We start from the raw sequence: 26,947 nt of genomic DNA on the forward strand, positions 1-26,947 counted from the left end.
CTTCATTCAGCTCTCAGCTATACAATATTGCTTAGATAATATCAGGCTTGTCATTGTTGCAGGAGGCCTGACAGCATCCTAACAAGGAAAACTGAAATGGGGCTTTAAATTTTGCCTCTTACAAGTCTCCTGCTTGTCAGTTGCAATTGTCCAGCCATTTCTCATGTTGCTCGATTTCTGGCTTATGCTGCCCCTCCTGCTGCCTCCATCCTTCTGTAAGCGATGGAGGCAGGAGAKGTGGGTGGCAGCAGGAGTTCACACTCACAACACTCTCACCCCCACAGTAACTGGTGTGCAGAAAGCTGGGTATGTGAATGTTCCTGCTGCCTTAATGGCTTCTGCTCTGACACTGGGTCGGGGAGTGGAACCTTACAGAAAAACAGAAAAACACTTCATCAAAGAAGGATTAAAGTGCATTGCCATTCTGTAAYAATCTCATTCTTAAGCGTCCCACTTATTTCAAGTACAGACAGCAGCAACTTCAGTGGAATGCAGAAGCTGAAACTTAAGTATTGTTAAAACCACAGTTTTCAGAAAACACAAATGAAGCAACTGACTATTGCTTCCCATGACTTTCTTTCCTCTCTAACAACAAAAAGGGATGTTGAGGCTTTATCCAGTGGTTGATCTAGTGGTCTGCTGCCTGCATGTTCCATTCKCTCATCCCATTCCAACTCCATTCCAATATGCTGCTGTTAGCACCATCTTGACATGGTGGTAAACCAGCTCAGGGAGCAATATTATCAGGCATTCTGCAAGCAGAAAAAATATATCTCTTTTTTTCTTGTTGTATTCTGATGATTGGCTCCCAAAAGAGGCTTATTTTTTGGGGTCAGATATGTTCAAAAGCTGGACTGGGACACTGGGGAATTATCTGGCCAGAATCAGGGAAGGAGATGGGGACCATCAATCATGAGGAGAACCTTAGACCAACTTAGTTATAATGTGAAACTCCTCTTGAAGAAACTAATTATCAAGGACATGTTACAAGGGGCAGGACGGTAAAACAGAGGGATTTGGTGTTCATTAATCATCATTTGCTACTTTCAGCATTCATTTCCACTCTTCCATGTATCACCACRCTGAGAGAACTGCTTGGAAGACATGCCAAAGGCAGCAGAAATAGAGTCAGAGTGAAGATTTGGGAGACAGGAGTTCCCAGCTACCAGCTCCAGTTGCTGCTATAAAATGCCTTAGACAAACAGTCTTCAGACTCAATCCCCTGCTCAGGCTCCATGCTGTTAGGTGAGAGATGGCTGCCCCAGGAGCCACATCATTGGATTAGGACAGTATCTTAGTTTGGCCAGCTAAGCTTAATTCCAGCATGTAAAAGGTGTATACCTTTTTGTCTAGTTAGAACTCTGTTTGGCTATTTTCTCTAATGACAGTGAAGTTTATCCTCCCGGGCAGTTATTTAGCTAGTTAATTCAGATTATATTTTATTACTTTGATATATTTTTTCTTCCTCAGTCAGCTAAAAAAAGAGGCTAAATGCAAACCAAAACAAATCCAGAAAGACTAAATAACATCTTTGGGGTACTGTAACATCAGCATAGGTTATCTGATGACTGCAGACTTTGCCTTCACTAGAAGCATTGCGTACTTAACAAGCAAACCCATCTCCTGACAGGCTCCACRCTTCCCTTGCCAGCATGGTTCAGTTCTTCTCCATTGCAGTGCACCATTTTCCCATGGCCCTTTTAGCTCAGACTTCCWGGTTTCATATAATAGCAGTACAACYTGCAGAGCAACTGAGGCAACCTTTTCACTGGATTCACCATTGGCAAGGGCTTGGCTGAAGGATCACAGCCACTCTTCAAAACTGCATTTCAGGGATGAAGCTGTCCACATACATAGGCCCAGAAAATAATCAGAGACCTAGAAAATTCARCCTACATGAGAAGTTTGAATGAATGGTGGTGGAGGAACGAAAAGAATGAAGGCTTAGAAAAGGTATAATCACAATTTTCAAATACATAAAACATTTTAATGAAGAAACAAGAGGAACCTACCCACTTTAACATCCTTGTTAACATAAGGGGAAAAGTGTTTCATCTGCAGTTAGGAAGATTCAGATGGGATAATAGGATTACAATAACAGTTAAAAGGTAGATAGATGGCCTGCAAAATGCTCAGACTTCCATCAACAGAGATTTTTAGGAGAACACAGAATCACAGAATTATGGAATACTTTGGGTTGGAAGGCACTTTGTGTTGTAAAACTCCCAGTAGTAAGAAGAGACATCTACAACAAGRTCAGGTTGCTGAGAACCTTGTCCAGCCTGACCCTGAGTATTTCCAGGGATGGGGCATTGATCACCTCTCTGAATAACCTGTACCAGTATTTTACCACCTTCACTGTAAAAATTCTATTATTTCTCATCTAAATTGGCTATATTTTAGTTTTAAACCATTACCTCTTGTCCTATTGTAACAAGCTCAGTTAAAAAGTTTCTCCCCATCTCTCTTATAGGTAATGGAAGGCTGCAATAAGGTCTCACTGGTGCCATCTCTTCTCCAGGCTGAACAATCCCAGCACTCTCAGCCTTTGTTCATAGGAAAGGTGCTCTACCCCTTGGATCAACTTCATGGTCCTCCTCTGKACAAACAAGCCAAAATTTACCTATATGATATTGCTGCCAGTCAGGGGTATGTTCTAAATACTTCAGAGATCCTTTCCAGCTGCCGGGCTCTGTGAACCTCCACGTGTGAGGTCACACAGTAGATGTGGTCCTAGCAGAAAGGCCACAAGTTGCAGAGGGCCACTGGTAGGGGACTAGTGGTGACTCTTTGTTTGACAATCTTTGGGAGGAGGCAGCACCCTGGATGAGGAGCATCCTTGAGGGAAAGAAGCATTCAGAACTACCTAAAAGGTGACTAAAATCCTGATTTGCCTGAACCACTGCTCAGACAGTTCCTTAGATGGCCCATTGTGACTGAATTTTTTCAGCTCTCACAATTTTTATACCAGGCTTTTCAATCTGCTTTCTCAGAGGAGCACAGTTTATGCAATAATTACTAGAATGAAATATAGCTGCAACCTCAACAATTAATTGCTTTGGAAATGAAAACCCAGGCTTTCTTACACTGCATCCAGGAAAGAAGTGCAAACACAGACTTGATGCATATATACATATATTTGTACGTATATATACAYRCATACACACACATTAATCAGAGCCATTGAAAAACTGAGCATCTGTATTTTGTACTTTCAGAAGCCTATACAAAACCTCACAATTCACTTCAGATTGCATGAGTTCCAGTTMTGTGATGTGCCTGTGATAAACATGGTGTTTATTACATCCTGAGTTATTGTCCACAAGAAAATAAGTTCATCTTCTAATAAATTAAAACATTAAAAAAACAGGCATTTTTAAGACTGATGYATAGAGAACATTGAGATTTTGCAATACCCTGAAGAACCAGAGCTGTTTACTGCAGACAAAAGACAGCAACTGCACTTTGGCTAGTTCTTTGTTGCATCTCTGAGGACAAACACCACTTTATTCTGGCCTGAGTCCAAGTGAACCAACCGCTTTCATCAAGAGCATTTTTAGATACTCTGACAGAGTGGCAAAGGCACTCCAAATGTGATTAATGGCAGTGGGAAATCACACCAAAGGTTAATGCTTTTTCAGCAGTTTGCCACTGTTCTTAAAGCAGAGTTCTGGATGTATACTGGCCACCTATCTCACCTACTTATGCCGGGCAGTTTTTGTATGGCAAAYGAAGACTGCACTAGAGTTCTGGTAAGCAAATGCAAAAGAGATGTGCAGGGGAAGTGAAAGTTTATTTGTCCATCTTCATGCTGTTATCTAACAAAAATCCTTTGAGTTGYATGTCCCAGGCCTCAGTACAAACCTCATGATTTATGTATGCCAAAAGCTGCTTTCAAGAACATTCATCCTTTTACCATCTCCCATGAGCATCAAAACGCCCAGTATGTCTAGCAGGATGCCATGTGTTTATTTTCCATGTAGCTTTAGCAAGCCCACGTGGGGTGGCAAGCAGTGTTAAGGAATGGAAGTTTCCCGTTCATTACCCCATTCCTTCTCCTTCCTTTGGCAGAGGCAGGTAAGACGTGATTTTTCTACCAATTTCATTGACATGAAAATAACCACTCTTAGAATCAGGTTAATGAGCTAGAAATGTACAAGAACAAAAAAAAAAATGCTCAACACCTTTAAATATGGACACTGAAATGCAGCATTTGACATGCTGAGCTACAACAATGGCACATGATTTATTGATTAGTTGCCATTACATGACGGAAGCTCAGCTAGTCATTTGAAACACACATATTATCTTGGAAATCTTCCTTTGAATAAAAAGGTAAAATACAGCCTCTGTGGTAGCAGTCAATACTTTATTTTCCCTTCTTAACTGAAGTGTCATTGATGAATTCTGAATAGTCTAAGTATTTTAAAATGATAAATGCTTCTTTAATGCTGTTGTACAATCTTAAACTCCTACTATCTAAGCTGCATTCTAAACTACTATAGTTCAGATACATTTCAATTGTATAAACACAAAATTACTGCAATATATATTTGGAAAATGCTAATCACACAATATCTGAAGTGTAAAAAGATGCATTATTTCCAGCACAGAATGGGTAAATCTGATTTTCYACTTTTGAACAGAACATTGTAATCATGAACTCTTATTTGTAATTGTCTTCCCATAGCCTACCTCTCCATAATAAAATGAGTTCAAATATTAATAGATAATGAGATTCTGGGTTTGTTTTTTTTTTTTTCCTACAATATAGATATATTTATAGAAGCATGCATGGCAGTTAGCTGATTCCAATAGTCAGTTCTTCTACCAGTTGCAGAATTAGCACTGCCACCAAGTTTTATTATATTGGCTGTGGTTAAAATGAATGGCAGAGCAATGRCTTCCGCGTTTTGCTAGACAGCTATCTTAATCAAAGTTAGAAATGCTGGTTTGTCTGGTTTTTACATATACATGTGTTTGTGTGTGTGTTTGTGTGTGTGTGTGTTTGTGTTTGTGTTTGTTTGTGGAGGGCTTATTTAAACAAAAGGAGGTGAAAAAAGAAAGGCTGGGCCAAATATCCATTGTCARCATTTTATATTAATTTTCATTTAACCTATGTTTTGAAACTTCCTGATGAAAATTCTTAAAACTTTTTAAAAATTAAATAACTCAGAAAATTCAAGATAGCTTTAAAAACACAAGCACTGCCTACATGAACATCTTCATTAACCAAGGATCTCCTAAGCAGGTTTGCACACAACCAGGTGCAACCAGGGCAATGTCTGAACATCAAGTCTTGACTGCGAGGGCTGTTACTTGTAGTAGTTATGCATATGCATGTAGATATTGCACGCATCCATATAAGGCTTTCTGTGGATTCCACATGGAAATTGTTTTGAGAGCCTGCTGTTTTTTTATCTCCTACCTTTGTGCAGCAAATTATACCTGTAAAAAAGTATATGCAAAATGTTTGTTGAACTAAACAAAAGAAAAGTTCTGACTGAGTAGCATTTTGCACAGGGGTAAACAAATGTATGAAGGGAGGATTGGTTAGGAAATACCAAAACCCACTTGCTCTGGGTGGATCAAATATTTTCTAGCATCAAAGCAAAAAAAAAAAAAAAAAAAAAAAAAAAAAAAAAAAAAAAGAAAAAAGAAGGGAATTGCAGATTACCCTTAGGTTCTTTTATCCTTAAACATTTTTTTTCTGCATTGTTGGAAAATAGACACTGAGAAATCCATCAAGCAAAGAACAACCCCAAATGTATACAAATTGATCTGCCATGTGAGCTTGGTGCAAAGGGCATGAAAATCAGGATGCGCACAGTGACATTTCACAAATCTAATAATAACACCTTAGATTTATCTAGCACTTTTTATACAGAAAAAGTAGATCCCAGGGTGATTTGTGGACTGCAAAAATATAAATATGTATATTTGGGTAATTTCACTCACTAGCAGAAGATGATGCAGTGCCCTATCCAAACCAGAGACATCAAATGGAGAGTGAAAAAGTCTCATAGATGCTTTGTTTGTATCTTTGCCATGAGACTAAACCCATTCAGATTGTATCCTTGGCTTCTTGTGCTTTTTGCTTTTTCATTATTGATAGAAATTTCTTATAAAGGATGGTAGTGACAGGAGTGCTAGAACAGGCTGAATCTCAACGTTGCACAGCTGATGAATTGCTGCTTAATGAGGAATAATCCTTTTCCTCTCTTCCCCCTCCCCACCCTTCAGAAGAGAGTTGAGATAAGGGACATCCCCAAGCAGGATCAATCAGATAGACAATCAAAATAGTGTGCACGCAGAAAGTGCAATTTTCAGAACTTTATAAAGGATTCTGTGATCTTTTTTAGTTGTTTGGGTTGCTCTCAGGTTACCTTCATGACCACGGGGCAACAACCTTCCTTCCTAAAGACTGATAATCAATCATCTGACTGTTTATCTGCCCATCAGCCCCTCATAAAAATGTCAGAACACATCGGTTAGCTGCAAACAAATGAATAAAAGAGGTAGAAAGCTCAAACATAATTAAGTTCCCAGGGATTTGTGAGCGTCAGTGACTAGAGACTCAAATGAGTTTTCCAGCAGAGAGAGATGAAGGAGGAAGCGGCTGTGAGGGCAGCGCAGCAGCCGCGCTGWGCAGGCAGCACGCGGCGCTCCGGACCCGCAGCAGCGCCCGCCTCTCGCACCGAGAAGAGATGTCACATCGCACATGAAACAGAAACGGGAGACGAGGTTACAGCCATGAATGAGTCAGAGACGAGACTGCTGCGAACCTGGCTTCATTAGTTCTGTTGATCATGGAACAAGGTGTTTTTAACAATAACAGCTGAACATTCGGCTCTTTTCTRCAGGCCTTGAAGGTCTCAGCAGCAGGAACAATACTGTGTACTTGGAACAATACTGCTGCATCTTGGACAAAACTCAGAACTGACGGCACTGGGAACAGAAGCAGGCAGGGAAGRGGTACAGGTGTTACATTCAGTGTAAAAGAAAACAACATGCAGAAAAAAAATCGGAAGGATACATGTAAAAATGAATGGGTGATAACAAGGTGAGGARAGGAAGAAGGAATGCAGGCAGCGGAAATAAAGAGGAAATTGAAATCTGGAGTAGGCTTCTATGCAGACACAACCCCATCATCTGTATCCCGATGCTGGGGAGGGAGGGAACAAAGCTTTCTGCCCTGAGCCGTACCCTGTGCATGTGCATGACAGCAGTGAGGATATCCAGGAGTCTGGGAAGCTGTTAATCATTCAGTCCTTTACTTGTTGCTCTTTTCTAAGCATCTCTGCATTTAGGATTTGATTTGACCTCTTTTCTTATTTTTCTTTTTTGGTGGATGATGATAAAGGAGGGAAATAATCCTTCAGCTGCAAACAGCAGATTTTGATGTGCAGCTGTTTATCTGCATTCACTGGGGAATATCTCCCTGGGTCACTTCTCCATGGGTCAGAAGGATGGTGTGCTGCCTCCAASACAAGGAAGAGCAGAAGACCATCTTGTGGTCTTTTCACCTTTCAAGTAGGCCAAGTGCCAAATTCAGCACAGGATTCAGTAACCAAAGCACTGTGTGGCACATTTGTGTCCCAGCTGGGACAGAAGCAGGGACCAATATGTGCTGCTTTAGCACATCCACATGTGCCTGGCATAACAGCAACTTGTGGAGGCTTAGCAGAGAAGATGTCTATCCTGGGGTGGCATGCTGTGTGGCCACCTCAAGCTCCAGTTCAGCTTCATAATCCCTGTAATGCTTGGGGATTGTTACAGCAAAGGATTGTTATGTACTGGATGGGGATTCAGCGCAGCTTCACTTCACCAGCTCTACTTTTGAATTAAATAAACTGTCACCATTGCTCTGGCTCTGCATATGTCCACAGTCTTAAAAAAAAAAAAAAATTGTCATGAGGCCAGAGCAACAGGAGCTGAACAGGAGCTGGAGGAAACTGTTCCAGCCAGAGGGAACTGTGTTGTGAGTTGGGAGGGGGCCAAGGTTTAGATTTAACCTGGTACAGCCACCTTGAGAACAGCAGAAGGATGGCAAGTACAATCCTGGTCAGTGGTCATCAGATGGAGCAGATGTGGGCTTCTCCCCAGAGCAGGGAGAGCAGATCATTAGGTTTGGAGCAGGCAGGACAGGGGSATGAGTGACAGAGACCCCAGCAAAAGGCCCTGGGGCAGAGTGTGATGGAAGGCAGGGATTCACAGCCCAGGGCACAAAGAGAGCTGCCAGGCTGGTAATTCCAGGGCATTCTGCCAAAACTTTGGGTACAACCTGGCCAGAAGCCCAGATGTTGAGAAAGCAGCCTGGAAAGTCAGGTGTTACCAAGCCCATTAGCAGCCTGTGAGTTTCTCCTTACTGGATTCCTCACAAGGATTGCAGGAAGCGACTAAACCACTTTTCCTAGGGAAGTCCCATGTCTCTCTTCAGATTCCCCTCCCCTATTCCAGTAAGTGAAGAGGTACAGAAGGGGAATCCGGATATTCTGAAACACTACAATTATGCCAGAGCTGTTCTTTCTCATCTTACAGTGAGTCAGCCCARTCAGGTGAAGAGCAGGAAGGAAGCYAATAAACAAGGACAAGGCCCTTCTGGTGGAGGTTAGCACAAAAACTGGGCCAGACTGGCAAAACCAAGCCAGCACATTCTGCCTCCCCTGTGCAATCCCAAAGGGAAAACCCCACATAACACTATTTTATGCTTGAATGGTCCAACCCACTGCCAATCTTCGATGGCAATTTACACAACCAGGGATTGAAAGCCAATTTTAACATCTTCTCTGAAAGTAGAACTTTACTCTTGCCCAGGTTTTTGGAGTTGATTTTTTTTTATTTGGTGTTTGTTGCTATTTTGAGATGAAATACAAATTTTCAGCAACTTCCAGTTTGGGAAGTGCGGTGTTTGGACCAGCATTCTCCTGTTGTTTCAGTAGGGAGCACAATGCACACAGCATTTAATGAAGCTGSACACAAAGTGCCCAGAGCAGTTAATTACTTGCTCCTTGAAACAGTGCTGGTCCACATTCCACTGATGGAAAGTTACAAAGTCGAAACAACCTCACTAAAGCTTACCTGAGCTATTCCTCTAAGACATCCCTACTTTTAATAGACTATCCCTACMTTAGTTGTAGAGACATATTTAACATATGAATGTGGAGATGATGATGCTAAAGCAAGGCGATGCTGTGTTCGCAACAGGCGGGAAGTGGGTTCTGCAATAACTCTGTTGATCTCTTTCTGGGATAAGGCACGAAAAATGTGCACCCAGGGTTTTTAGCAGAGTGCTTGAGACAGAGGAACAACCTGCAGAAATTGTTTTCAGAGAATTTATCTAACAGGGATAATTCCCTAGACTACTTCAAGTTCAGTAAAAGTGATGCCAGTGACATATTCTGGGCGCCTCAACGACAAGGCTGTGCAAGGAAAGAGGCTGGATGCTCAGGGACTCAGGGGATGAAGAGAGGGAATTACACGGGTCCTACATGTTCAGGAGCGGCCCMAAAACACCGCCGGGGTACGACAGGTACCTCAAAGCCGCTAGGTACAGACCAGCAGGCAGACCCTTCCCCAGCCGCCCGCGGAGGCCAAGCGCCGACCCTGGCCGCGGGCAGAGGCTGGGCAGAGGCAGGTCCTGGCTGTACCGCCGCTCCCCGCTGTTCACCCGGAGGGCCCTGGGCGGCTGGGGCTCGGCTCCCCCAGCGCTGGAGCTGCGTCCCGGCCCTGCCTCGGTCCCCCGGCGGGGCTCGAAGCGCTCCCGGGAGCTCCCGGCACCGCGGGCGGCCCCGCTTCGCCGATGCGGCTCCGCCTGGCTGGTGGGCAAAACAAAGCGGAGACGGGGAAAAGAAAAACGGGGAGAAAGTACGGCTCCAGCCGCCTCCCAGCCCTCTGCCTGGATCTCCCTGCGTGAGACAGCGCTGCAAGCGGATCCTGACCGGGGGCAGGGGGTGGAGAGAGGAGGAGGAGGAGGACGGACAGAGGGAGGGAGGGAGAAAGGGAGGGAGGGAAGGAGGGACGAACGGGAGCCTCTCTCCTTCCCTGGGCTGTTTTTTCAGTTTCCTGTCTCGCATTGTGCTCACAGCGGATATGTGCTGCGCCTACAGGTGTGTCCCCTCCTCGCAGCTTTTCCCCGGCTCCCAAGCGTAGGCTTCGGCTGTCGGGGGGCGGCGGCGGATCGTGACCGCCATGTGATGATTATTTCTCTTGGGGCGGTTTCTCTCTCTTCTCTCTCTCTGCCTCCCCCTCCCTCGCTCCCCGCCGCTCTCGTCCTTCCTCTCGGAGGTGGCCGCAGCCTCTGCCGCCTTCGCGCTGACTCCGGCTGCGGTGGCGGCGGCGGGGCCCGCCGGGAGCATGGGCGGCCGCCGGGGGCTGCCGTAGCGCCTCTGTCCAGCCCACCGCCACCCGCCCCGGGCCGCCGGGGCCGCCGCTCCCGCTCCGGGAACTCGGACGGTCCGTGGCCGCGGGCTGCCCGCCGCCGGCGCCTGCACCTGTTGAAGGTAACGCAGCCCCAGCCGTGCCGCCGCGCTCCGCGGGATGGGCGCGCAGGGGAGGGGGGAAGGCGGATTCCGCGACCACTTGTCCCGGTCTCCCCCAGCTCGGGAACTGCTGAGTGGCGGGTAGAGCAGCTTCTCTGCTCCTCGGTGCGGGGCGAGGGCCGGGGGAAGGCGGCTAGGGCCGGGGCGGAGGGAGCTTTCTACCGCCCTGCCCGCCACCAGATGGTTTTGGTTAAGGGGCTCCCGGGCGGTGGCTCCGGACTCGGAGCGCCTTTCCCAGCCGCCGTGCAGGGCGGGGAGGTGGGGGAGGCGTGGGGAGTCGGCTCCTCCCGGCCGGCAGCCGGGGAGCTGGTGCCCGGCGAGCTCCCTCCGCCCGGCTCGATGGAGGCTGGCTGCTCTTCCCGGGAGTTTCGCAACCCCGCGGCGGGGCCGGGGTCAGCAGCCCCGGTGTTGCGGCTGCCCCTGGCCCGGCGCCGACCCCGCGCTCCGCCTGCGCACCGCCGACTCGGGAGCTCGGTTGGGATTTTCCTGCAAGAGCGTTTTGTCTCTTTGCAGAGGCAGCTTTAAACTTTCTTTCCAAACTGTTAATTAGATACACTGTACTTTGCTCATGTTCCGTGCAGGCGAATGGGAGGCTGGAAAGGCTTGTGACTCAAGGCATAGTTATTCGGGAGGTGCAGAAGATCTTTGCGTGCCGCGCTCAGATGGGTTGTACCTGTAATTTTACCTTTTCCGAGACTTCGTGGTTTTGGTGACACTGGGAGGCAGAAACGATCTGTAACAATTTGGGTCCTTTCAGGGTTAATCAGACTAATTGTCTGAATATACAAAGATTGAATTGACAAATTGACGATTGAATATACAAAGAAGGAAGTGTAAGTTTATTGCCTCTCTGAAATCTGATGGAAAATAGCATTGCTGTTGTCCATGAGTTACAACACTACGCTCTGTCCCTATCTCTGAATGATAACTTGCTTGTGAGGGAACTTGTAACTAAGGTTGTTACCTTGAATGTGATGATTAGCTTATTGAACACCAGAGGGAACTCTGAATAGGTAATTCATTCGAGGTAGATACAAGCTTATTTTACTGTTTATGTTCTCACTACAATGGAATTTAGGAGGAAGCAAAGGTTGGTAAGTAATAGGCTGCTGGTACGTACCTAGGATTGACTTCAGTTTTCTTTACAGCTCCTTTCAGAAGACGTCAGCCCTAAATTTGAGCTGAAAAAACTTCCTMCCCTCTCTCCTCCCCTCCCCTAAAGCTTAAAATATGTAACTGGTCTTGCAGGAGCAGGGTTGTGTACCATGCTGTAGGCAAATCAGCTGGGAGACCTGCTCACTGTTTGCTGGGGAGTGAGATTTACATTGGCGGTGGCTGCCTCCCGGGCTGTGAGACAGATCCAGCACACTTGGGTCCGGGGGCTGCTGCTGCAGTTGATACAYCAGAAGAGAACATTCTTCCAGTCAAAACAAAAGGGAGGAATTCTACTTCYAAGCCTAGCATGGCTTGTCCTCCTTACCTAGAGCACTTGTGGATCTAATGYCTAGTCTGATTGCCTGTGAGGTAGAAAATAGTCTTTCTTAAAATATATGACTGAAABAAATAATGAAAGTAAATGGTGTCAGTGTTAGGGAAAAGAGTTTGAATGGTGGCTTCTGGAACCAAAAGCTGTTTAAATCATCTGAGATGATTGTAAGAAGCTAGGGTTAACCCATCAAAATGTGATACTGTGTTTTGTAGTAACATGATCCCCCAAAACGTGCAACTGAAGCTTTGCTTGCTTGTGATAGTCTGTTACAACAGTGTTGATAACCAGGCATCTTTGATACTCCTGGATTGTCAACATGGGAAGGATAGCACAGGAAATACACACTTGTGGCTCTGASTTAGGCTCCAAAAGCTGACGCATTCAGCTGTTTATCCTGTTCCTTTGCCAGAGGTTACTCTTCCATTCAGCGTTGTTTTCTATTGAACTTTGAATCTGCCAGAGTTTACAAGCATATGACGAATGTAAACTGTATTTTATGGCTGCTCATGTTAATGTGTGATGTTGTGAAGTCTGATAGCATGAATCTCCTGTCGTGACAGAAGGATAAGACAAACAGCTGGGGTCAGCAGAATCAAGCTGCAGTTGTGAACCATACTACATAAGCACCAATTCTTCTGAAATGGCAAATGTGAGTCCAGTGARCTACCTCATACCAGGACTTGGTGGGCAGGGGTCAAGGGAGTCAGCTCTGCTCAAGGAGAGGCTGTGTGACCTTTTTGGTAGGTTGGTCACAGCACAGAGGATTCTGGGTTTCACAAGGGTGTAGTAGATGGTGCACCTCAACAGCCCTCTCTTCCTCTCCTCCTTCATCCGTTCTAGGAGTTAGAAAGTGATCCAAGTTTTTGTTCTGTTATCTAAGTCTTGCTTTGTCCACCTCATTTGAAGACTTGTGCAGAAATCCTCACTGAGAGCACAGCCTTTATTCTGCCTGAATTTTCTGCAGATAATGTTGGAAATTGGGTAAAGGCTTTGTATAGTTTTACAGARCTGGGAGTTGTTTGCCTTGCATGCAGAAGCTCCCTGAGGACAAATTACATTTTGAAGGGAGACCTCTTCATGAATGCCTATTAAGAACAAAAAAGTCCCACTTACTTGTTGCTAACGTGTTTGGATATTCTGGCTCAGTTTTGAGAAAATGGTTTTCACATTTATTTATTTATTTTCATGAGATATAATACTAAGTGTTTGCATTTCTGAAGCAATTTTATATGAAGACATTCTCGTATGCCTTTAAATTATTTATTGTATGAAGCACTGAATGAAGACATTTGTTAAAYTAGTGTTGCATTCAGAATATTGAATTACAATTGTGAAATTAAGGTAACGAGCTTAAATTGGGGTTTGCAACTTTAAGCTCTTGCCAGCAAGCAGTTAATGGCAACATTAACTGCTAGAAAAGTAATTGCTACCGTTCTTTTACTGTCATTTTGTTCTCACTCTCCTCCAGTCAGCCTGTTCTGCAGAGATATCATGAATATTCACCGAAATAGCTTGGCATTGTCACTTATGCAATTTCTCGTCAGATCCAATGTGTTGATGAGCTAATGTGCACTTGATTAAATGTACTTGATTTATGCAAACAAAAACTCTAGGTCCTTCTTGAAGCAAAGTTAGCACCTGCACAGCTGTTAGTGAGATGAGAGTCTAAATAATTAAGATGGAATTAAGTAAACAAACAACCTCGATGTGGTGTTCCTCCTACTCCCTCACCTTTATCTTTTGTTCAACTCCATAGTGGATATTTATTTTGGCTTTTCTTTCAGGTTTCATTATGCACCATAGGAAATTTTTAAGCTCACCTTATGGTGGAGGCTGGCATTTAAATGGCTAATATTAGGACATGCAGCCACTTCTATACTCCCCCCCCCCCCCAAAAAAAAAAAAAAAAAAAAAAAAAAAAAAAAAAAAAAAAAAAAAAACAGCATTATAAGTCCAGGGGTAAGTAGGGTTAGTGGAATATTACTTTAAGAGTTTTGTTTTAGTCTAACTTGGATTTGATATCAGTCAGTTGATCCTTGTTTAAAATAAAATCACAGCCTGAGTAGGTCATTGAAGGGGTGTCTGTTGCAACAAAAAMCAGTATTTGGGTAAATAAGTGGTTCAATTGTTTAGTCCTTAATTGATCAAACACATGTAGAAATAAGGTATTGAACACATATATTTTATTAACCATTAGTGGCTTAACGGTACAAAAAGCTCTCTAACTATCTACAAAACTGCTCAAATCTGGCTACAAAAAGAGACCATGGAGTCCTTGCCCCTGGAGCCAGGAGAGGACGGATGGAGGAGGGAGAGGACACATGTTTGCCCAAACCCTGGAGCAACCAGACAGACTGGAAAGCTGTTAAGGAGATCTTGTGGAGCTGAGGCTTACTTTCTTTAGTCAGATGGTAATTTGTTTATCTTTTAAAATCAAGTATTTCTGGTTTTGTCTCTGCATCTCTGGAAATAGATAACTTTTGGGTCTGTCTGAGTTTCCATCTCAGATAGTTGAGGGAAGACTTAGTTGTCATAATGTCTAAAAGTGTCTGTGCTTAATAAATGTAACTAACAATTATTAAAAAAAAAAACTTGAAGTCAACGTGATGGTCAGCCCCTGCTCAACTGCTCAGTCTGACACCACCATAACACGGGACAGAGTTTGCCCCCAGGAATGTGTCAGCAGAGCTGTGGTCGCCAGCCACGTGCTTGTTGGGACGCTTGGTTTCTCTTTGGAATTCAGCTTCTGGGAGCTGGCGCCAGCACGGATTGATGATTAGCACCACGCTGAGTTCCCCGGGCTCGGCAGCCTCAGCTCTCATCAGTGGGCAGAGTCCACCTGGCACCTTCTGAAACACTTCTGACCTTGCTCCACCTTTGTTGTTAGCTTCCRAGTTCCTGCCTTGAGCTTCACTTTCAATGTGCCCTGGTCAAAAAGCTTTGCGACCCTGAAAACAAGTGAATTTAGTAGTTTYGATTCATCCATTCAATCGTGTGTCTTCAAGAAGTTAGTTACCCAATTAAAACCTTATTCCCAGTTTTTCCACTTGTTTTCTTGTTAACTGGCATCACTAGTTTAAGGCCACGACTAAAAACTGAAGGCAATCAGTCATACTGACTTACCTCTGTGCCCTGCAAGATCATGGCACAGATCCTCCTGGGAGATGTGTGAAAGCATATGGAAAAGAAGGAGGTGGTTTGTGACAGGCAAAATGGCTCCAAATGGGCAACTGTGCCTGATAAATTTGATGGCTTTTTATGACCAGGGTTACAGTGTTGGTGGATAAAGGAAGAGCACCCAGTGCCATCTACCTGGACTTGTGCGAAGTGCTTGACAATGTCCCACACAGGCATAGTTGTCTAAARTGGACAGACATGGATTTGACAGATGGACTGCTCAGTGGATAAGGAATTGGCTGGATGGTTGCACTCAAAGAGTTGCAGTGGATGTCCAAGTGGAGACGAGTGATGAGTGCCWTTCCTCAGGGATTGCTATTGGAACCMGCACTTTTTAACATCTCTGTCGGTGACATGGCCAGTGGGATTGAGTGCACCCTCAGCAAGTTTTCCAGTGACACCAAGCTGTGGGGTGCAGCTGACATKCTGGAGGGAAGTGATGCCRTCCTGGGGCACCTGGACAGCTTCAGAGGTGATCCTCATGTGYAAACCTCATGAAGYTCAACAAGGYCAAGTGCAGAGTCCTGCACCTGGCTKGGGGAAATCCCAAGCACAGGTATGGGCTGGGTGGAGAACGGACTGAGAGWAGCCCTGAGGAGAAGGACTTTGGGGGTGTTGGCTAGCAAGAAAGTCAACATGACCCAGCAATGAACACTCACWGCCCAGAAAGCCAACTGTGTTCTGGGCTGCATCAAAGAAGCGTGGGCAGCAGGTTTCGGCACCATAAAAAGGTTGTGGAACTGTTAGAGCTTGTCCAGAGGAGGGCCATGAAGATGATGGTGAGCTGAAGCACATCTCCTATGAAGACAGGCTGAAGCACATCTCCTATGAAGACAGGCTGCCCAGAAAAGAGAAGGCTTCGGGGTGATCTAACTGGCTATCCAGTACCTGAAGGGAACTTGCAGGATCGGTAGGACAAGACTATTGTTCCAGAACTTACTCTTTTACAACAAGGTATGTTCATGCTAATTGCTGAACAGACCTGACTAGCATATTTCTAGTTAAACTGGATTAGGCCTGCATGTTGACTTAGACTGAAGGAAGCTCTCATAAACCTGACACTAATCTTGCTGTATCTAGAGGAATTATTAATGTGATAACTCTGTGTCTTGGAGGATGCAGAAAGCCTAATRTTACTGACTGTGTTTAAATATGTAAAAATTTGGGGAGTGAACTGCTCACATCTTTTTCCCCAGGGCTCTTGTTTATCTTCTAGATAGTTTAAGAAGAGATATTATCTCTTTCTGACGTCTAAGAGCTGTATATAAAGAAGATCTAGCTCTTACATTCCTAGTGGCATCACTGTTTAGAATTTATGAAGGACCAGTTCTTTAACCAGTGTTTTCCCAGTAGGAAAATAGTGATTAGTCAAACTACAGTTAGTATTAGTATTCAACTACAAGGAAAAATCAGAGGGCAGAAAATATAAAACCACATTGATCTGGTAATAAGGGTGCAACTGAAATATGGGGTGAGATTAACAATCCTGAATCATGAAAAGTTTGTAATTTGGCTTGGGCCAAAGCAAGGCATGTAAGGCAAATAAAAGCTTCTTTCCTGAAAATGCATGTTTCTTGAAATGGTTAATAATAATAGGCTATGATTTCCTTCAGCTTGTATTAGTTAGTTAGTTAGTTTCCCTTTAATGCTCATCGCATCATCTGATTATACTGGAAGTCAAAAATATGCAACATCTCTCTTAAATGCATCAGAAGAACATGAATTTGTCCTTCTTTAGTGTGTTGTCACTTACATGCTAGGTTCATTYAATCAGCATGAGACAAATTGACTTAAAGTTTTTGTCGGGCCTGTTGAAGGCAATAAAAGCMGTATTTTGACCTCTTCTACTTCCGGTCTTGTGGGATTAAGTAGTTTAAAAGCTGTACAAAGTTATTCTGTGCAGTTTTGACATGCATCATCAGCACTGGACCTTTTCCCTCATGAACTGAGCAATGCCCCATGTAAACTGCAGCTGTGGTTATGATGTGTACACTTCTCCTTACACATGGGTGTAAGTTACAAACATAAAAAAAACCCAAAAAAACAACTGAAGTGGGCGACTTTGAGGATAGGTCTTTTCCCCACATATGTCAAATGGCAATGGTTTTGTCTGAAAGGCTTTTACACAGAAAGTGTCTGTGAGTACTTTTAAAAAGTTTTTCAAGAGTCAGTAACTGCAACCGTGAGGCTGTCTTTGTGTCTTGGATCATGCATGTGCTGCATGCTCCAGGTGTTGTCACCTTCTGCCTACCCAAGCTGCTGAGATGAAAAGCCAAAATACTTCATTTGCCTTGGCAATCTTGAGTACTGAGTGGTGGTGTGAGTTTATGTATTAGTAGGTTGGATAAAACTCTAGAGAGGTGATGTCTCTGTTTATTAACAGATGGTTTCTTGGTTTGACATTTAACTGGGGAAGTTCCACAAGCATTTCACAGTCCATTGTGCATTTAATTCGTTGTTGGGTAGCACCGATGAAAATGCAGAGCAATATCCTTGTGGGGTTTTTAAAATTATTTGATTGAGAGGTTTTCCTTTCGTTCTGGGTCTTGYTTGAGGTTTTTTGAGACTGTCATCTAGAGTTTAGGGTCAGAAGAGCTGTCAAGTCCCACAATTGTTTGAACATCTCACTAGGCTATTGCTTGTGGACCAAACAAATTCTTGGACTAAAGCATCTCTTATCTTGAAAATTCTGAGAAAAAAAAAATCGTCTTATAGAGTGTTGTTCCTATTTGGTTTTGCCTGTTCAGAACTTCGTCATGTTTCTAACAGGAGCCTTCAGTGCTTTTGAATTGTGTCTGTTCATCCCTTTAAAGTTTTCTTGTGGTTGTATTAAAGACTTTGTTGCTGATAACTTTTTTTTCTTTAAAGATGATCAAGTAAGCTGCAGTTGTCTGGGTGGCTTATCAGAAGGACGGAATCTTTAAATCTGATTGCACATAATGCTTTTTACAGCACCACCGCCCCCCCCCAACCCCAGATGCTAATTGCTTTTGCWGTTTTACTCTGCAGGTTCTGTAATTTTCAACATCCATTTTTGAGCATCAGCCACAGTTCTGGGCTCAGTATTTCAGTGTCACTCTTTACCTTTGCATGCCCTGTGCTACCCCATTCAGTATTTCTCACTCACTCTTTGAACCCAGGAGGCACATTAGCTCTTTTAATAACAAGAGAAGCTCTGAATATGATGTTTAGCTGTTAGGCAGTGCTGACCTCATMCCTTTTGCTTTCTTTTCTTCTTTAGGGCATGATCCTCTGATTTGCAAACCTTACCTGCATCCCCTGTTGCTGAATATATACTTCTGCATTCAGGCATCTTAATATTGTGTTGGTTGGAATGACTACAACTTGACAACTACTTGTGTTAACTCTGGTTTGCTTTCTGTTTTTATTTCTCATGTTGCTAAACCATGTAATCTTTTAATTTTACCATCAGGGACTTGTTTATTTCCAGTTAGCTAATAAAACACTGGAATGGAGCATAATTCCAGTAATTCTGAACTGCAAAAGAAACATAACATTTGCATGGTGATGCTACTCACAAATGACAGCTTTTTTTGGATTTTTAAGATAACTAATTTTTACATGCTTGGCRTATGTATTTTGATATTTGATATTTGCTGCTTATGTCACATCTTTAAGCTTTTAATTGCTGTATGTCATGAAAAATCAATGGATCTCACCTTCCTTACTCTTACCACTTGTGCATTTATAATGAAAATGAGGAACTTTCTGCAATGTCTTTAGATGCCATCTCCAAAATGATTCCTTACTTAGGATGCCCACAGACCCCCTGAGCAAGTCTTTATCTTTGATTGTGCTTATTGCCATGTCCCTTGCCTCGTGTTCTCTGAAGCCTCTGTTCTGTGCCTGTTCCAGCAGGAGCAAGTACACAAAAGGCACTTCACCCTGGACACTATTTGCATGGAAGCCTGAACCCCAAGAAGACCCGTTCCACCAATGGTGGTGCAGCTCAGGTGGGCCAAGAACTCATTTGGACTGAGAGGGCTTTTTCAACCTCCATTTCTTCTTCCAAATTGTCRTGCTGCTTGCTTGAGAAGGAGTTCCTCATGTAGAGCACTTCAGTGCAGCTGGCTTGGTGCACCGAGATGAGAGATGTCTGTGTGGGATTTGCGTGCTTTAGGGTTTAGATTGAAATACTATGGCCTCAAATTTAGTGTAATAATCTGGCATGAAGATGTATTTACTTTGCAATTTTCCTGGACACTGTCTGATTCARTAGTGATTTTTATGCATAGTTTCATGTCTCCTGGACTTATAGTATAAAAGGACATTAAGCAACTTGTGGGTGTGAATAATTTTCAAGTTAACTTAGTTATCAAAACATAATATCTCAATTGCTCAGAGTAACACTTTGCACTTCACTTTTGCAATCTGTGTTGCTTGTTGCCACTGTTCAAATTGTTAATGCCTATTTACTTTTCTCAGTTGTAGCAGTTAGTTATTCTCTTTTAATTTTGATCCTGATGCCTGTAAAATGAGTAAATGTAAACAGCATTCTTGAAACTAAACTCTTAATGCTATTTTCTCCTACTGATAATTTGAAGAGGCAGAATGTGTTTTCTGTTGTCTGTGATTTAATTAATCTACTTGAATTATACTTGAAGAGGAACTCTGATATCAGAAGAGGGTTTTAGCAACCTTGGAAGTTCGAGCTAATGAATGAGGCAGCATTGAAGTGTTACTTTATGTTATTACTTAGCTTGTTGAAAAAGAAGATATTTGTAAACTCGTGGCCAGAAATGGCTACATACTTCCTTCATTTCTCTGCCTCTCAGACTTTTCTATTTTCTCAGGCCTTTCATGTTTTATAACCTGGCATGGATAGACAGGTCTCTGTCCCAAACTGAGATGCTCCAACATTGTGCTAATAATTTAGTGGCATCAGTCAGACAAAACCAGCATATTTACTGAAATAGCAGAAGTCTGGGATGCTTTGTATGTGGGTTTGGTGTCCAGTGTGCCATCTGTGCAATCTGCTGTCTGCTGTGGGTCCTGTAGGTTTCCTGACTGTGGACTTCATCATAGTAGTTTTGTTTCTGTCTTTAGCAGTAATTTAATTTCTCTGTGATTTTGTGGTGTGTTTTGGTTTTTTGTTTTGTTTTGGGGGGGGGGGGGGGGTATTGGTTTTGTTACTGTTGTTTTTGGTTTTTCTTTTCATTGGGGAATTTGGGAAATCTGTAGATGAAAAGTACAATTTGGTGGTATTTTTGTCAAGTAGGTCAAGTAGACATTGCAGCATTACTTCTTGGCCAGAAAGGGTGGGGACCTGCTAATTCTCCTAAGTTATCCCATGTTGCCTCCCCAAAAGCCCCGATGCAAAAGCAGACCTTGCTTCCCCAGATTTCCTGGCTTGAACAAAGCCTCCTACAAAGCACTTTCACATCGTGCTCCCTGTACCCGTGAGATGGCTTGGCACACGAGGGAGCATTTTTGTTCCAAGTGGGTTAGCAGCAGGCACAGACCATCATTCAATGATATGAAATCTTCAGTGGCARCTCTGCTGTAAGCAGCTCCTGCCATCACTGACCTGCTTGGTTGTGCTACCATGACTATTTTGTGGAACTCTGCTGTGGATTGGGCAGGAGAGCTGATCCAGTATTAGACCATATTTTACGTAGTTGTTATAAAGCTTAGAAAAAAAGTATTTAGAATTTTCCCTTCACCTCTGCTGTGCTTCACAGCATGGCCCTGCAAACTCATGCATTTTGCAATGATGGATTAAGAAGCTGGAAGGCAGCCCCCCACACCCCACCTCATTAAAAAAAAAAAGGAAAAAAAAAAAAGAGGATTCAAGACCTGCTTAAAGTAATTTTGTTGCCAAGTTCTTTGTGTTATCAAGCCCCGCCTGTGTCTGTAGCTCTCTTCCCTTCCTGCCAGTCCCATCTTGGGTGGCCCTATTAGTCAGGGAAGAAGAGGCTTTTGCAAACAGGGTGTTGAGTTTGTATTTTCAATAGCAGCTATGCTCCTGTGTAGCTGTTCTTTCATTTGGAATAATATGAGGTGGCTTTAAACTAAATCCAGCCCTTTTACATAGATCTGGCTAGTGTCTTTATTCTCTCCGGGTGCTCTAAACATCACGTCCATGTGCACTCGCTGAGGGAGGTTTTTTGGTAGCTGTTGGTTTTCTTTCTCTGATGACCTCCAGTTCACTGCTAGCACTCTCCTGTAGCATTAACCATGCACAGAATCACTTCCTTTTCCCTCTTACCTCAGTTTGAAAGACTTTGCTCTTGAATCTTGTAAATGGGGTGATAATTTCAAAGCAAACAGCTTCCAGTCCTTTCTTGCCAACTTTTGCCCACAAGGTATGCAAAGTAAACAGAGCAGTTAGGAAATTAGCTATGTACTTTCCCTCCTAGTGCAAGGCATCCCAGGATGGTTCCTACCCCTTTAAGTAAGGAATGAAGGGAGAGATGGAGAGCTGGTATGCCCGAGTTGCATTTTAATGTATGGAGCCATTGCACAGATCATTCATATTTTACAAGCTTTAGGAAAACCTTGCAAAATGTTAGGCTTTAAAAAAATCTCTACTATTCATATATTGAACATAAAAGTGTTTTATTGCTTGCAGCAGAGAAAGAAAACCAAAATATCTGGATGGGCTAAAAGAAATACAGAGAATTTTCTTCACATGTGAAAAAATAACTTTGAAGCAGACTTTACCTAAATATGAGGAAGATTCTTACYTCTGGTAAGAGGTAAGAAGCTCTTGAGGAAGCTTAGAAGGATTTCCCAGTGCTACCATGATGTTTATAGGTTCAGTTTGAAAACTGTGAGTCTGGATGCTGTAGTGGTGGGTATGCAGCAGTTGCAGGGTACAATACCTGTAACAGGATATGCAGATGCCATTGTGGTGTATTTATCAAAAGGAGACAAGTCTAGGCAACTATTAAAAAATGTGACTTTGAAAAAGTTGACAAATAAATAGTTAATGCTTAATATACTTAGCTCCAGCCTAGATATTGAMCAGTTTTACTAATTGATCTATAGGAAAATCTGTTAAATGTGAAATCTAGATTTAAGGTTATCAACCCTGAGGCTTAGCTGAAGGTGATGGTGGGGCTGTAAAGGGGAAAAACCATTATGTGATCTCCTCCAAATGAGATAGGGCAGGTCCCAAGAGTATAAGGCCTGCAGGAATTCAAATCTACAATCGAGTTATAGTCTGAGGCCACGAGCACAAACACAACTTCAATTTTAAGCTCATGCACGTGGCAGCACAAGTAGGAAGCTGGAGTCCTCCTGGTCCCAAAAGAAGATCCTTTATTATCAATTTTGCTCCCTTGGCATACCTCAAAGGGCAGTATCATAATAATCCAGAGTGCTGCTCCTTCACACATTTCTGTCSTCCTCATAAAAGCAGCTCTATTCATGGTGTGTGCTCTGCTCCTTTTCAGAAACAGAATCTCTGTTAAAAAAAAAATAAATTGAATGTATTGTATACATTATGTATAATATATTTTATAGTTRCAATCAACGTATTTTAAAGGAACATATGCTCTGTCTTATGGAAACTTTATTGTCGTGAACTGAAACTTTCCCAACTGAAGGTTATGAAATTTGCTGAAGATGGGTTTTTTTTTTCCTTAGAAATTCCTGGAGTACCATAAACGTTAATTCAAAACACCTGAAAGAATGTAGCATATCTGTCTTCTATTTCATTTGTACTTGTGCCAAAAGCAGAGCAGCAGACTTGGCTGCAAGGGCCTAGTTTGGCTGTACTTGTAGTCCCTAGAATGTATAAGAAGATTTTTTTTTTAATATAGATTTAATGCTAAGGTCTTATATTTACTGGAGGGAGAGGAAATACTACAATTTGAGTAAATTTATTTTAGTCATTTATATATATGTTAGCCACAAGATAAGGATGATGTGTTCCTGGAATAATTTCTTTTAAAATAGCTGTGCTTCAATAGAGCATGAGCTCAAACATCCCAAACCACACAATTTTTTTGCTCTTTAGTTCAAATAAACCTTACCTCAGCTGACATACATATTTCTTCTCCTCAGTGAAATGATGAATATCCATCCTCTTTGCAAACCAAAGGCAGAGAAAGTGCTGAATTAACTTCTCCTTAACGTAGCCTATTTAAAGCAGACATTGCTTTATAGGATTTGATTCAGCATCTGCTTTTTACCTGTGAATCCTTAATGAGGTTAAAGCTGTCCAGGTAATGCAATTACAAATGTGATGCAAGTTGTATCAAAGCCAGGAGATTGTCAGCCCAGAAGCTTTGTGTATGGACTGCCAATTGTCAGAGTAACCTTCTCTTCATCCCCATTCCATTCCCTGCCCATCTCCTGGGGAAGAAAAGGCAGTCAGTGGAAGAGGCTGTACCTTCCTGGCTCTACTTGGTGCAAAGATCAACAAATCTGGGAGTCCAGATTGGCTTTTTTGGTCATTGTGTGGCTGTTTGAATGTTTGAATGGCTGCTTCATGGGCAGACAGAAGGTATTGTCTTATCTTCTTCTCTGTCACAGTTACAATAGCCTTGCTTTTCCTTTAGATTGTGCATATTAAATATAGTGGGGATAGAATAGTTTTTAACCTGGCAACAGATTGCTGAGTGATGGGAAACTTGGCTAACGGGASCAGTCCTTGCTGTAGCTTTATATTATTTGGCTGATTCAAGCAGAGATAAAAAAAACGGTGTCATCTAAGTTAGGTTTTATATTTGTGGTGTGAGGCTGCACATGTGAAAGTTTGAGAATGCTGGAATATTTTTCTTGTTTCTAACTTTAGCTATAAATATCTATGGCCTACTTAAATAGGATAAACCTGTGTACTTCAAACTGAATAGCAAATTCAAGGAAATCAGATTGCTTTCTTCAAGCGAGCAGTTGGCAAACTCAAAACACTCAAAAAGGGTGAATTAGCTGAAGGAGTGGAGATGGAGTACACCAAACCTCAAGCTACCTGCAGGGCACTCTTGAGAGAGAGAGGGGTACCCTTGAGAGAGAAATTTACTTTCTCCTCTGTGAAGATGGAGGAAGCATCATGCTGACTTATCCTCCCACTTCGGAGATGTTCTTTAATGGAGAGGTTTCTCATTAGATCTTTTTTAGGAATTGAGGTGACTGCCATTTTACAGGAGAGCAAAGTGAAGGATGGGTCTTTACTTACTTGCCCAGGATCAGAACTGCAGGTTTATTCCCCACGCCTGCATATCCAGGACTACAAATCCTGTGTCCAAAGGACTTTTTCAGAGACCCTCCAGGGCCTCCTTTCTGGCTGAGGAGCGACCCTCARGTGGTGTTTTGGATCTATTTTGTACAGAAATAATATAAATTCAGCTAACAGGATCACACAGATGTTATACAGAGTGCATATTTATGCAAGAAAATCGAATTGTGAAGCTGTACTACTGGGTCCAGTTAAAATAAAGTATCACCACATCAGTCATGAGTAGAGACATGTAAAGGAAATCCTTTGCTAGCATTCCTAGGGAATGCTGCAAATGCTTCACTGTTCCTGGAGTGCAAAATCATTCCTCCCTCCTAAAGAGCATCCAAATGCTTTTAATATTGACCTGGAGATTAAAAAGCCCYGACAACTAAGTGTACAGCTTGAATCCTATTACTGTATTGAACAGCTATTAATATGGCTGCTGTGGGAGACGGGCAGGAAGGGAAGCATGGCTGCCTGTAGCTGCAAACATAATAACTTCTAAAGTTTTAAAATGCTCCTTCTGCCTCTTCCCAAATCCGTGCTACCTGCCATCCTATGTTTGTGTTTTATATGTTGATTTGGGAAAAGATTTGATTTGACACTGCAGCACAGCTTGAGGAACCGGCTGACAGTTTATTAATATCTGATCTTACTTCATTAATATCAGTTTCAGGCCTGCATTCCAGAGGGGGTTAATATTAAGCTGGTTTTAATCACAGCAATATTTTCCAGATTCCTAGACAAAATGCACCAGCTGGTTTGTGCTATGTTTTACAGTGCACAAAAAAAMCAGGCTTCCTGACAGAGAGGGAATGTGGCAGTGTAGATCCTGGAAGCATGGGGAGGTTTCAAACATTGAGCAGGATGTGTTGCTTTCACAGAGAGGTCWGGCAAGGGCAGCACTGAAAACCAGAGGGACATCCAGTTTTGGCTGTGCTCTCACCTTGGTTCCCAGTGTTGCTGCTCACCTCAGGCTCTTTGCTCTGATCCCATCTTGGCTCTCTTTTTGACCCGTGTTTCTCTCTCATTGTGGGTGACAAACTTTCAGAAGGGTTTCTGGGCTGGCTTGTGGCTGTCCACTCCACTCCCTGCATCCCACTTAAAGCAGAAGTGGTTGTGCAGCCACTTGGTGGAAGTTGGAGGAAACATTGCAATGCCTGATCTCCTGTKAAACCACCAAATGAGGTCATTAGATATTAATTTTTTATTTTTTAACAGTTCAGATATGCAGCCTTGGAAGAAGTGAATCAGCCATTGCTTCCTTTCTTTCTCCACTTTTTCCACCACATAAAATGGCATAATTAAATAGCAGCTATATTGTTTAACAAATGCCTCTATGCGTGAAATTAGTGTGCTTCCAAAATAAGCCCTAAAACTGAAAGACTCTGCAGTGTTTGTTACAGTAAGTTAGGCCTGTGACATTCTATCCTCTGAGAAATATTCCTGCATAGAATCTAGTTATCCAGTTCATCAACATGCATAATTTCTTCCCCTACTCCTAGCTTTGAGTCAAGATTGGATTTTGTGAAGATGTCTGCAGAGGAGTTTTATGTATGGAACTGTACGAAAAGAAAAGGTTAAAAATTGTTGTTGCAGCAGCCATAAAAGCTATAGCATAAACGTTCACTGCTTTAAAATATGAAAAAAAACGGTGTCTTTTAAATATCAAAGGGATTAGTATTAATCCAGCACTTGTGATTTTCTTAAATCATGTTATTTGCATAATAATAYTCACCACCTGCTATATCTTCAAAGCGCTTTTCAGACATTAACTAATTGATCTTTGTAACACCCCTGTGATGTAAAGACYTGTTATTATCCCCAGTCTGCAGATGTGGAAAGCAAGACCCAGAGTAGTTGAAGGAACTTGTTGGGCACAGKGCAGAGGCAGTGGCATCGTGGGTGCTGTCTCTCCATTGTCCTCTCTTTTGGGAGTCCCCACTTGCAACACTTCCGGGGCAGCCACTATTTCTTCTTGCCTGCCTTTAAGAACAAAAAAGGAACCACTTTATTTTTTTTTGGTGTCTTTGGAGGGATATTGCTGGGGGACGTTTGTTTCTTTTATTTTGAGTGTACTCAGCTAAATTATTTTACTTTTGTTTTTACTCACCCTGCAGTCAAAGACAGAAGACAGATAAGACAAAAAAGCTTCTTGTAGCTGCTTATTGTCTGTGTGCACCACAGCAAACATTCAGAGATTTTAAGAATTTTTTTCTTGGTTCAGGACTCCGTACGGTCTTCCTAAAACACRAGTAGTTCCACCTCAGTATGAGAAAGAAGAATGTAAAGAACTTTGCATTGAGGGTGGCACCGGAACAGGCTGCCCAGGGAAGCTGTGGAGTCTCACTTTCAGGAGACATTCAAAATCCACCTGGATGTGTATCCTGCTTCTGGTGGCCCTCCCTTGGCAGGAACTGGGCWAAATGACCTCCAGAGGTCACTTCCAACCCTAACAATTATGTGATTCTGTGATTCCTATTGGTATTTTTTTGGTCAAACTTGCCCCTGCTTGTCAGAGTAAGAAATTATTAAAATGAGAAGTGACAGGGT

General features: G+C 42.8%; 1 protein-coding gene across 5 annotated transcripts in view; it reads left to right on the forward strand.

Moving 5' to 3' along the window:
* The first annotated feature begins 10,047 nt into the window (after positions 1-10,047).
* The window catches only part of PLXNB2 (plexin B2), a 248,393-nt gene continuing 231,493 nt past the window's right edge, over positions 10,048-26,947 (forward strand). The window contains exon 1 of one of the 5 annotated variants that reach the window (XM_057378720.1): positions 10,048-10,109. The gene's annotated coding sequence lies outside the window, so the exon portion shown is untranslated. Of the gene's footprint in view, positions 10,110-10,421; positions 10,503-19,083; positions 19,182-26,947 lie in introns of those variants that run through there. The other 4 variants (XM_057378730.1, XM_057378741.1, XM_057378750.1 and 1 more) reach the window with 4 other exon arrangements.

Source organism: Malurus melanocephalus, unplaced genomic scaffold (assembly GCF_030028575.1).
Source record: "Malurus melanocephalus ecotype Western Australia unplaced genomic scaffold, MMel_1.1 scaffold_11, whole genome shotgun sequence".
Lineage (NCBI taxonomy): Eukaryota > Metazoa > Chordata > Aves > Passeriformes > Maluridae > Malurus > Malurus melanocephalus.